The sequence below is a fragment of the Nannospalax galili genome, unplaced genomic scaffold, assembly GCF_000622305.1.
Source record: "Nannospalax galili isolate Female #2095 unplaced genomic scaffold, S.galili_v1.0 scaffold961, whole genome shotgun sequence".
NCBI classification, from domain to species: Eukaryota; Metazoa; Chordata; class Mammalia; order Rodentia; family Spalacidae; genus Nannospalax; species Nannospalax galili.
In genome coordinates, this window is record NW_008344314.1 from 361364 (window position 1) to 373978 (window position 12615).

General features: G+C 41.9%; 1 protein-coding gene across 1 annotated transcript in view; it reads left to right on the forward strand.

The window, feature by feature from the left end:
* The window catches only part of LOC103740061 (CD109 antigen-like), a gene marked incomplete at its 3' end in the record, with an annotated part of 109300 nt that overhangs the window by 77105 nt on the left and 19580 nt on the right, over positions 1–12615 (forward strand).

The window sequence follows — 12615 nt, forward strand, 5'->3', positions numbered from 1 at the left end:
AAAATACTCATGTGTAGTAAGTATCCAAAAGAAAAAATTTAGAATGGGAGAGACCTCCACAAGTATCTCTACTTCTAAGCTGATCCAGTCCTAAAATGTTTTCTACAGACTAGTGACTAAGGCATTCAGAGAATACGTTATCCTATTTCTAAAGTTGTGTGTTTGGGAACTGGAGAGATGGCTCAGCAGTTAAGAGCACTTGCTGCTCTTATAGATGACCTACCTGTGTTTGGTTCCTAGATCCATATGCTGGCCAGCAACCGTCCAATTCCAGAGGCTCTGATACCCTCTTCTGGCCTCCACAGGTTCCAGGCACACATGTGGTACATATACATACATATAGGCAAACACATATACATGAAATAAAAAAATTAAGAAGTTGTATATTTGTTTCCTATTCAGATGACATGGAGTTGAGGCAACTTACCTCTTTTTTATTTTCCATATTTTAGTAGCATATAGTCACTGTATAAAACAATGGGTTTAATTCTGACATTTCCATACATGTGTATCTTTTTAAAATTAATTATTTATTATTTTTGTTTTATGTGTATGGGTACATTGCCTGCATGTAGGTAAGTGCACCTATGTTGTGCAATGCCCATGGAGTTCAGAAGAAGCTGTTGGATCCCCTGGGACTGGAGTTATGGACAGTTGTTAGCTGCCATGTGGATTCTGGGATTAGAACCCGGGTCTTCTGCAAGAACAACCAGTGTTCTTAACTGTTGAGCCATCTCTCCAGCCCCACCCCATGTATATCTTATATTTTGACCATAGTCTCCTCTTCCCTGTTCCTAACTTATTTCCTCTAAAAATCTCATCTTTTTTTTAAAACCATCAATAATGGAGGCTGGGGGAGGGGTTGGTTGTTTTATCATAATTAGCAGTTGTGTAAAAAAATCCACATACATCCATTTTCATATATCCGGAGAGACCTTGGACCCTTCCTGCACTGCGTATGTGATGGCTCTCGTGATTTTGACCCATTGTCCTGAGTAGTAAGGCATTCTAGTTGCAAAAAGCATACTCAGAGTTCTGCAATAGCAGTTCTGAAAAATACAGGCTGGAGTCACCCTCAGATAACTGAAGGGCTGGCCTCTTGGAGCTTTATGTATGTATTTTTATTTTTAGTATGTTTTTATATGTTAAAGATTTTATTGAGGTATGGTCTCAGTAGGCTTTATGTATATATTTTTATTTTTAGTATGTTTTTATATGTCAAAGTTTTTACTGAGGTATGGTCTCAGTAGGCTTGGCTGTCATCCAATTTGCAGTCTTCCTCTTTCAGCCTTCTGAGCACTGACAGTATAGATGTGCATATCCAGCACAGTGTAGCTCTTACCTATTTTTAAATTAATTTTACGTCAGCATACAAAGTAATGGGCTTCATTATGACATTTCCACGCATGCACATCGTTCTACCTTGTTCTTACGCAGTCCCGTTTGTGTGTCCTGCCCCTCTTGCCGGTTTCCTCTCTCCACACCAGGACTTCCCTTTCTGCTTTTATGTCACATTTGTTCTGTTACTGTTTCTTTTACTGACCTCTTCCCTTACTTAAGATCTTTTCCCTTTCATGGTGGTCTTTCTACTTTCATGTTTATACAGGCACACACACAGAGGGACACACACAAATATATCAATCTGGGCCTGTATACAAGAGAAAATACATATTTTTCTTTCTGAGTCTGGTTTACTTCATGTAATGTTAAGATCCTCAGTTCCATTCATTTCCCTGTGACGCCATGATTTCATTCTGCTTTATGGCTGACTAAAATTGCATTGTATGTACCACATTTTCTTCTTTAAAATTTTTTATGTACCTGGAGAGATGGTGTGTTGGATAGCTTTAGTGTCAACTTGACACACCTGGGTTGAGGGAGCCTCAATTGGGGAATTGCCTCCATTGGACTGGCCCGTGGCCATGTCTGAGAGGCATCTTCTTGATGAGTGATGTGGGAAGGCCCAGCCCACTGTGGGTAGTGCCACCCCTGGGCAGGTGGGCCTGTGTTGGATAAGAAAGCAAGCTGAGGAGGGGCCAGGGAAGCAAGCCAGTAAGCAACATTCCTCCATGGCCTGTTCTCCAGCTCCTGCCTCCAGGTTCTTGCCCTGAGTTCCTATCTTGGGCTCCCTGATGAACTGTGACCCGGGAGATGTAAGATGAATAAACCCTTTCCTCCCCAAGTTGGTAGTGGTCAGAGTGTTTTGTCACAACAATGAAGAACAAACTAGGACAGATGGCTTAGTGGTTAAGAGCACTGGCTGCTCTTTCAGAAGATCCGGGTTTGAATCCCAGCACCCATAACATCCATCATAACTCCAGTCTCAGGGGTTCTGACCCCTCTTCGGACCTCCATGGGCATTCCATGACACAGGTACACTTACATACTTGCAGGCATAACACTTATACACATAAAAATGAAAAATTGAGATCATGTGCATATTATATAATACATCTTGATCATATTTAGACCCCTCCCCCTATCTGCCCCATCCATCAGCATCCTTGCCAGACATTTGCTGCATTCTGTTATGTTTGCTAAGGCTTATTGACTCCAGTTTGTGTCCCCAAATGTCACTTAGTCAGTCTATCTAGTGTCACTCCCCTAAAGAAGACCAACTCTCCCTCACCCAGCAGTGATCAGTTGCAAATATTCCTCAGTTATGGTTGGGGCTTCTTCCCCACTTCCCCAGTTCTGGGGTGGGTTTTTGTCTGGTTTGAGTTTGCATAGGTCTTATGCATATGAGCAAGTTCTCAGCCACTTGGAAAACTGTTTTCTTGTAGTCATCCACCTTCCCTGGCTTTATAGTCTTTCCTCCTCCTCTTCTGCAATTGTCCCCAAGCCCTGAGTGGCAGAGGTTTAATACAGCAGTCCTATCCAGGGACATGTACTCTGCAGTGTCTTATTCTCTACATTTTGTCCTGCTGTGAATTTCTATGTTAATCACCATCTGTTACGTGAGGAAGTTTCACTGGTGAGAACTGAGTGATGCATTAGTGTTTTCTTTTTCTTGCTTTCTTTCTTTTTGTTTTTACAAAAACTCTATTGAGAATTTCATACATGCACATAAGCTGCTTTGATCAAATCCATGCCCATCCCTCCCCTCCAACATTCCCCGCTCTGAAGCGGTAACCCTAAAATCTTTTAAGGGTTAGTTACAAGCGCTCAAATACTTTTGACATTTTTGGCCTTGGAACAGAGTATGTTGCTAACAGGCCAAGGACATTTTGACTTTTAGCCAAGAAACTGGTGACATTTCTTTGGGGTCTTTTTACCCTAACTACCTAGCCAATTCCTACCTCCTATTCTTACCACACCATCCTCTGAAGGGGTTACCCAAATTACCAATAGGGAATTGGGATGCAGACAGCTCTGGCTTCTTCCATGCTGAACGGGCATTAGTATTTTCTATGCTCCCTGTTCTTCTGTGTTCCCTGAGCCTTAGGTATAGAGGTTGCATTGTAGATGTGTCACTTAGAAGTGGGCATCTCACAGACACTTATTCTGTGTGTTTGACCAATTATGGAAGTCTGTAATAGTCTCCATCTGTTGCAAAAACTAGCTTCTTTGATGAATAGTGAGAGGTATACTTTTCTGTAAATATAAGGACGCACATTTAGCATAGAGTAAGAAGTTTCATTTGTCTGGGGTTGTGACAGACATAGATGTAGGTTTTTCTCTAGGCCCTATCACCTCTCCAGCCATATGTATTTGGCTATGTTTACAGTACCACATGTGAGTTTCCCCCACTGAGCAGGCCAGTTAGATAACTATTGATTACCCTCAAGATAAAAGTGCCGCTACTGTACTGATAGAAATAGTTTACTGAGTGTGGTGATGCACACCTTTAATCCCATCACTCAGGCAGGCAGATCTCTGTGAATTCAAGGCCACACTGGTCTACATAGTGAGTTCCAGGCCAGCTAGGGCTACAGAGAAACCCTGTCTTAAAAAGACAACAAAAAAGAAAAAGAAAAAAAAAAAAGAAATGGGTTACTGTGCTAGTCATTGTTGTGTTTATTAGGCTTTGTAGCTGGGTTGGAACATTGATTTTTTTTTCCCCTTAGCAACTTGTATAGTATCTTCTGATACTATGAGAGCTAGTCTTGAGGGAGGAGACTTCCAGGTCTGTTCCAGCTTGATTGCTTCAAGTCCTGTGTCCAAAGTATTTCCTGTCTTCAGCAGTAGGGTCTTACCTTCAAGTTCTTGGAGGCAATCAAGGGCTGTGGCAATAGCCTGTTTTATTTTGGGAGTCTCTTGGACTACAGTACCACCTTTTCATTATGCAATAAACAGATCTGCAGGTATCTCTGTAGTATAATGTCTCAGAGTCTTTTGGATATATACCCAGGAATGCTATAGTAGGTCATGTGGTAGATGAGAGTTGGGTATTGAAGTGACCTATTATTGTATCAAGATCTCTCTGACCTTTTATGCCTTTTAGTGTTTGTTGTATGGAATTTAGAGCCAGAACATCTGATATACATATTTACAGTTGCTTTGTCTTCTTGATGAGGTGTTCCCTTTATTGATAGGCAGTGACCTTTTTATCTCTTCTTACTCATTTCGTTTGAAGTCTTCTGTAATATATCAGAATAGCTGTGGCAGCTTGTTTTCAGCTTCAATTTGGTTGACAGGTTTACTTCCACCCCTTGACTCTCATTTGTGGGTGTCTTAGCTAATAACATGCAGTTTTTAGAGACAGCAAATTATAATTTTTTCATATTATATTATTTAATGTGTGTGAATATGTTGCCTGTATGTATGTAAGTGCACCTGTGTTATGCAATGCCTGTGGAGGTCAGAAGAGGGTGTCAGATTCCCTGGAACTAGAACTATGGATGGTTGTTAGCTGCCACATGGGTGCTGGGAACTGAACCTGGGTCCTCTGTAAGTGTGTCCAATGCTCTTAGTTGCTGAGCCCTCTCTTTAGCCCTGATACAGAAAATGATTGAATTTTGTTTTTTTAATTCAGTCCAGTAGACTGTGACATTTTGGCAGTCAGTTGAGGACATTTGCACTTAAGGCTGTTTTTGAGAAGTTTTGTTGGTTGTATTCTTGATTGTCTTTTATTTTGGGGGGGTTCTTTTTGAGACAGGGTCTCCCTGTAGCCCCAGCTGACCTGACACTTGCTATGTAGACCAGGCTGGCCTTGAACTTACAGAGATCTGCCTGCCTCTGCCTCTCAAGTGCTGGGACTAAAGGTGTGTGCCATGCCCAGCTCTTTTGCTTGTCCTTTTATTCCTTCTACTTATGCTAGGGGTTTGCTGATTTACTGTGCTGGACATTATGGTTTGCTTCTTAGTTTTCCTGTGGTCATCTGTTCCTCTCATGAAATTAGCTCTTACTTGTGCTCTTGTAATGAGACTGTGTTTCTTCTCCTCTGTCCTCAGTATTTCTTTTTAAACGTATTTTATTTATTATTTTTAATTTTTGTGTATGAGTGTATTGCCTACTTGTCAGATTTCCCTGGAACTCAGAAGACAGTGTCAGATTCCCCTGGAACAGGAGTTACAGATGGTTTTTAGCTGCCATGTGGGTGCTGGTAATTGAACCTGGGTCCTTTGCAAGAGCAGCCAGTGCTCTTAACCACTGAGCCGTCTCTCCAGCCCCTGTACAGTATTTCTTTAAGCATTTTCTGTAATGCTGGCATGGCATGAGTTAGTTTGTGCTTATCTTGAAACAGTCTTTTTTCTCCATTAATTTCCAAAGATAACTTTACTGAATTTTGCGATATTGGTTGGCAGTCCATTACATTTAGGGCTTGAAATACATAATTCTATGCTTTCCTGGCTTCTAGATTTTTGATGATAAATCTCATGGTATTCTCATGTGTCTCCCTTTGTAGGTGTGTTGGAAGTTTTGCTTTGTGTTTTTAAAATTTTATATTTTTACTGAATTTTTGTGCTTTTCATACAATATAGTTTGATAGTATTTCGATCCCCTCCCCTATGTACTGCCCCCACTGTCCCCACCCAATTTAACGTACTCTCTTTTTAAAGAATATTTTATTATTTTTATTTTATGTGTATGAGTGTATTGCCTGCATGTAGGTAAATGCACCCATGTCGTGCAATGCCCGCGGAGACAGAAGAGGCCATAAGATCCCTTGGAACTGGAGTTACGGACAGTTGTTAGCTGCCATGTGATGCTGGGATTCGAACCCGGGTCTTCTGCAAGAACAACCAGTGTTCTTAGCTGCTGAGCCTTCTCTCCAGCCCCATATATATGGCCTATAGAGTATGATTTGTGTTGGGTCCATCCACTGGGCCCACCAAGAGTCCCATCCCTGTAAGACACTGTCTCTCCTTCTCCCAGCAGCCATCAATTGCCATTTGGCATCTTGACTATGATCTGTCATAGAGAAGGTCACCTCTAGTCATGTTTATTTGGGGTTCTAAATGACTCTTGTGTTTGATATCATTTTGCCCTCTAGATTTGGGATATTTTGTTATAATTTCATTGAATAGATAGTCTGTGCCTTTGGAATTTACCTCATGTTTATGTTCTAACCTATGGATTCTTAGATTTGACTTACTGAACATATCCCTGAGTCACAGGGGTGTTTAGATGTATCGTCACTATGCTCCTGTCCTCCATCCCCATGCTCTCTCCTTAGCACCTTCATGCCCTTCACTGTCTAATTTGATTGGATGGTTCTTTCTTTATAGCATTGCTGTTTGGTTCTCTTTCAAAATCTCAATTTCCTTGCAAAATTTTTCCTTTGTGCTCTAAAATTTCTCCTTAAAATTGCTGACTTTTTCCATCTACCTTGCTGACTGTCTTATTTAGGTCCTGAATTGATTTTCTTCTTTCATTACTGCTCATTCATCCCTTTGAAAAGCAGGACTGTGAAGTGCTTTTCTGACATTTCCAGTATCTCATTTGTTTTCGGGTATAGAAGACTACGAGGTTGTGGGGTTGTCGTGGAGGCTTGACTTTCTCCTCATTTTGTTGTGTTTTGCAAATTGGCTCTAATGGATCTGCCTTCCAGCATTTATTTTTCCTTTTTCTTACTTTTTTTGGTTTCTGTTGTGTATGTGTGTGGGAGGGTGTGCACATCCATGTACACACAGAGGCCAGAGGAGGGTGTAGGGAGTCTTCTTCGATAGCTCTCCACCTTACTGTTCTTCAAATTTGTTTAAAATTTTTTCTTTATTATTATTGTGTTTATGTCTGGCGTACGTGTGTGTGTGTGTGTGTGTGTGTGTGTGTGTGTGTGTGTGTGTGTGTGTGTGTGTGTGTGTATTGTATGCAGGCACACATTTCTCGGCGTGCATGTGAAGGTCAGGGGACAGCTTTGTGAAGTCTGTTCTCGCCAACCTTTATGTGGGTTCTGGTGCAAGCTCAGGTCATCAGGCTTGTACAGCAGCTGCCTTTTCCCACTAAGCCATCTACCTGTTGAGACATGTGCTCTCAGTGGACTTAAACATTGTTGTTTGGCTAGGCTGTCTTGTCCCTGCTTCTCCAACACTGGGATTTACAGGCACGTGTGGTCATGCCTGACTTCTGTGTGGGTGCTGGGGATTTGAACTCAGGTCCTTTTGCTGTCATAGTGAATACTCTTAACCACTGAGACCTCTCCTCATCGCCCCCTCCCATTTTTTTGTTATTTAAAAACAATTTTATGTGAGTTTTCTTTGTGAATTGTCACCACTTGAGTTCGTGTTCCCCACCGCTGTGTAGGGGAGCAGCTGGCTGTAGGAACAGAAACAATGGTTTGACAGTATTTCCTGTCAGTAAAAGACCCTTCAGAGATGGAGGCCCTATGGTGCTATGTGGTGGCTTGAGTGAGAACTGTCCTGTGTGGTCTCAGGTCCCCAGTTGGTGTGTCGGGAGACTATGGATCCTCTAGGAGGTGCAGCCCTGCTGGAGGAGGTCCATTTGGTTCACTCTCTCTGCTGTCTGTGTGTGGTTGAAGCTGTGAGCGCTCAGCTTCCTGCTCCATGACTGCTGCCATGTCTTTCTCACTGTTATGGATCCCCCTCTGGACCTGTAAGACAGAACTGATTCTCTTCCTTAAGTTGCCTTTGATCATGATGTTTCATCACAGCAACAGAAAAGTAATGAATACATACTGATTTTTAGAACTAAGGATGCTAATAATTAAGCTGTAAAATAAGAGTACTTTGGTTTCTGAAATGTTTGGTTTCATAGTTGATTTCTCAGAGTGAATAGAACTGTGGCCCAATCTTAGTGTTGTCTCACCAGAGTGCTCCTCTCTGGATAAGAGTTGGTGGCAGTGGCAAACACTGGGTAGTGAGTCTCCTGGCGGAAACTTCCCCCAGACCAAAACATTCTGAGGAATTCTGCTTTTCAACTGCTTGACAGACGTCACAAAGGCAAAGTGTCTCTTTGATTTGAACCAAATTAGTGTTTGTTGTGTTCAACTTCTGGGGCTGGAGAGAGCTCAGCGGTTTGATTCCCAGCACCCACATGGCGGCTGAGAGCCGTCCATAACTCCAATTCCAGGGGAATCTGACATCCTCTTCTGGCCTCCTCAGGCATTGTAAAACATGGATGCACTTAAATACAGGCAGGCAAAAGCACTCATTCACATAAAACAACAATAAACAAACAAACAAAAAGAAACAACTTCCAAAAATATCTAGGGGTGATAGATTGTGCTATATTTAGAAAACATGTGAAGCCTGCATTTTACTTTATTATATTGCACTTGATCTAAGCCAAAGGTTATACATCCTGTTTTGTTTTTATTTTGAGTTCTTTGACTAGTGCTCATAAACCTTTGTGGGTGGAAATCTCCACAAGGCATTGTACCCACTAAGCCAATGCAAATCTCTACATACATTGTGTGAATCTGCACAGTCCACAGCCACATGGGTTGGACTCAGTCTGGATACTTTTGGTTATGTTTTGGTTTTCCGAGGTGTGCTAGAGATTCAAGACCATTTGTTAAAGCAGTGCTTCTGAAACTCAGGGAGCTACTCAGACAACGCTGTGCATAATTTTAGAGGCTGTGAACCTCCTGAGCACTCACCATTGATGTCGTGCTTCCCTAGACCCATAGGAACCTTGCAGTTTGGTTGCAGTTCTCAGTGATGGAGTCTCTGAGACTCTGAATGAAGGCTGAGAATGACATGACAGTTGTGATGACCTCCCGGCATCTCCTTGGTGCTCATCACGGGTTTCACCACTTCCCTTACTATGTGTATAAGGCGAAGATTAACTGGGTGGGCAGAAGCAGTAGGTGACAGACATTAAGACACTTATTGCAAGGAATTGGTTTATGGGATTATGGGGCTGGCTAGGCTCTTCCAGAATCCATATGTCAGGCTGTTGAGAAAGGAAGGGAAATTGAATTCTTGGCATGGCCCAAGTTCCTTTAATGCTAGAATCTGGGCATATCCTAGCTGTGTGAAGTCTGCTGAAATGACTTAATCGTTTCCACCCAGATCATCTAGGACAAACTCCTTTATTTAAAGTCCACTGATCAAGAATATTGATCCTATGTATAAAATGCATTCACCTGAGTACCTAGCCTAGTGTTTGAGTAGTTGGAGACTTAAACCTGGTGAAGCCGAAACACCAACGGGGCCCCCACAGTCCTTGGTTTCTCTGTGTGCTGATGAGCCTCTTTGCAGTGTCAAGCTCTCAGATCTGGCAGGTCCGATGATGGCCCATTCTGTACTTCCTCCCTTCAGGCCTCAGGTATCTGGAGATGATGTCCATGTGCATGGCAAAGGGAGCTAATTCTGTTCCAGGGCAGCTGCAGATCTTTTGGGTGGCTTCAGAGGAATTGTTGCTAGACTGCTTTCCCTGGACACATGTTAACAGATCATGAACATTTCTTCTTTACTCCTTCAAGTGCTGTCTCAGAAGAGTCTGCTTTTGTCTCTAGGTTGAGAATCAGACTCAGGATATAATTTATATTGCCGCTGCAGGAGACTAAGGAAAGAGTTTAACCAGCAAGATATTTTATCTGATTTTCTGAGGTGAAGTCTCACTCTGTGGCCTACCTTGGTGGGCTCAGGCTGGCCTCAAACTCACAGCAGCTTTCCTGCCCCAGCTATGAAGTTCTGGGATTACAGACACAATTACCACGCCCATCTTATTTATTTTTGTTTTTAAACATCAGTTTCTAAATATTGGTATAGACTTATTCCATAAAGCTTGTTTCCTAGAAAAGGTGGAAGTGGTTGCAATCACCGTTACCTCTTCCTCATCCTTGTCAACCCAGCTGTGGCTATTATAAAAGTCACATCCATCTCCCTTTCAGAGGCTACTTCTTCCAGTGTGGCCTTCTGTCATGCTCCTGATCCTGCTATCGGGAGAGTCTAACCCCACTTCTTCTTGCTGGAGTTTGGACTTTTCCATGTGGTGTCTTTAAAAAAAATTTTTATTGAACATTTTGTATAATTTAACCAAATTCAGACCCCCCTCCCATCCATTCCCCCTCCCCCCAGAATTCATGTATTCCACCATACATGTTAAGTCCCATCCAGTCAAGCATTTATACCCAGATGTCCTTTGGTGCAAATTCATTCACCGGAGCCTAGTCAGCCCACATACAGGTTGTTGGTAAGGCCTACTCTCCCTTACCTAAGAGTAATCAGTCTCCAATAATTCCCAGATTAGGGCCCACCTATCACCCTTTTCCCTCGCTCCTCCCTGGGCCCTTGCCTGATTGAGTTGGTATGGACCCTGTGCTCAATGCCACCATTGCCACAAGTTCACATGTGCAAGCTTCCAGTGGCCTGAAAGACTCTGCCTCCCTATGTCCATGGATCAACCCTGGCTCTTACAATCTTTCCACCCCTCTTCTGCAATAGTGCCTGAGCCATCCTTGGAAGAGGTTTGATATAGGAGTCCTATCCAGGCATACACACTCTGCAGTCTCTTAGCCTTTTAAATAGTTGGCCAGTTGTGGCCTTCTGTGTGCATCACACTCTCTTGTATAAGGAAGCTTCACTGGTGAGAGTTGAGGACTGAACTAGGTTTCTCTCTATCCCCTGTTCTGCCATGTTCCATGAGTCTTAGATGTAGAGGTTCCATTGTAGATCTGTTTGGAGTTGTCTTTTGTGCAGAGTGAAAGATAAAGGTCAAGTTTCATTTTTCTGCAGGTGGAGATCCAATTTTGCCAGCACCATTTGTTGAAGGTGCTGTCTTTCCTCCATTGTGTGTTATTAGCACCTTTGTCAAAAATCAGGTGGCTGAAATTACATGAACTCATGTCTGGGTCTTCTATTATGTCCCATTGATCTATGTATCTATTTTTGTGCCAGTACCATGCTGTTTTTATGACTATAGCTCTGTAATATAATCTGAGATCTGGTATGGTGATTCCCCCCACATTGTTCTTTTTGCCCAAGATTGTTTTGGCTATCCGGGGTCTTTTATGATTACATATGAATTTTAGGATGATTTTTTCAAGGTCTGTGAAGAATGTCATGGGTATTTTGATAGGGATTGCATTGAATGTATAAATTGCTTTTAGTAAGATGGTCATTTTTACAATATTGATTCTTCCAATCCATGAGCATGGGAGGTCCTTCCATCTCCTGGTGTCTTCCTCAATCTCTTTCTTTTTTTAAAAAAAAATTTAAAACCTGCATGTAGGTAAATGTACCCATGTTGTGCAATGCCCACAGAGGTCAGAAGAGGCTGTTGGATCCTCTGGGACTGGCGTTACCGACAGTTGTTAGCTGCCATGTGGGTGCTGGGATTTGAACCTGGTCTTCTGCAAGAACAACCAGTGTTCTTAACCGCTGAGCCATCTTTTCAGCCCCTCTATCTCTTTCTTTAGAGTTTTGAAATGTTCACTGTAGCGATCTTTAATGCCTTTGGTTAGGTTTATTCCTAAATATTTCATATATTTTTAAAAGGCTATTGAGAATGGGATGGCTTCCTTGAGTGCTTTTTCTGACTGCTTTTTATTGGTATAAAGAAAGGCTACTGATTTTTGTAAGTTGGTTTTGTATCCTGCCACTATACTGAAAGTATTAATCAATTCTAACAGTTTTCTTGTGGAATTTTTGGGGTCTCTGAAGTATAATATCATATCATCTACAAATAATAATTTGACCTCTTCTTTTCCAAGTAGTAATGTTTTTGGTTGTTTTTGAGACAGGTTCTCCTTGTAACCCCAGCTGACCTGGAACTCACTATGTAGGCCAGGCTGGCCTTGAACTCACAGAGATCTGCCTGTCTCTGCCTTCCAAGTGCTGGGACTAAAAGTATGTGCCACCACGCCCAGCTTCAATTAGTAGTTCTTTAATTTCCTTCTTTTGTCTTATTGTTCTAGCAAGAGTTTTAAGCACTATATTGAAAAGGAGTGATAGTGAACATCCCTTCTGGTTCCTGATTTTAATGGGACTGTTTCCAGTTTTTCTCCATTTAGAATAATGTTGGCTATGGATTTGTTGTATATAGCATTAATTATGTTGAGGTATGTTCCCTCCAAACCAATTCCATCTAGGACTTTAAATATGAATACTTTATATTTTGTCAAATGCCCTTTCTGCATCTACTGAGATGACCATGTGGTTTCTGTCTTTAAGTTATTTATTTGTTTTATTACAATTATTGACTTACATATATTGAACCATCCCTGCATCTCTGGAATAAAGCCTAACTTGATCATGGTGAATGATG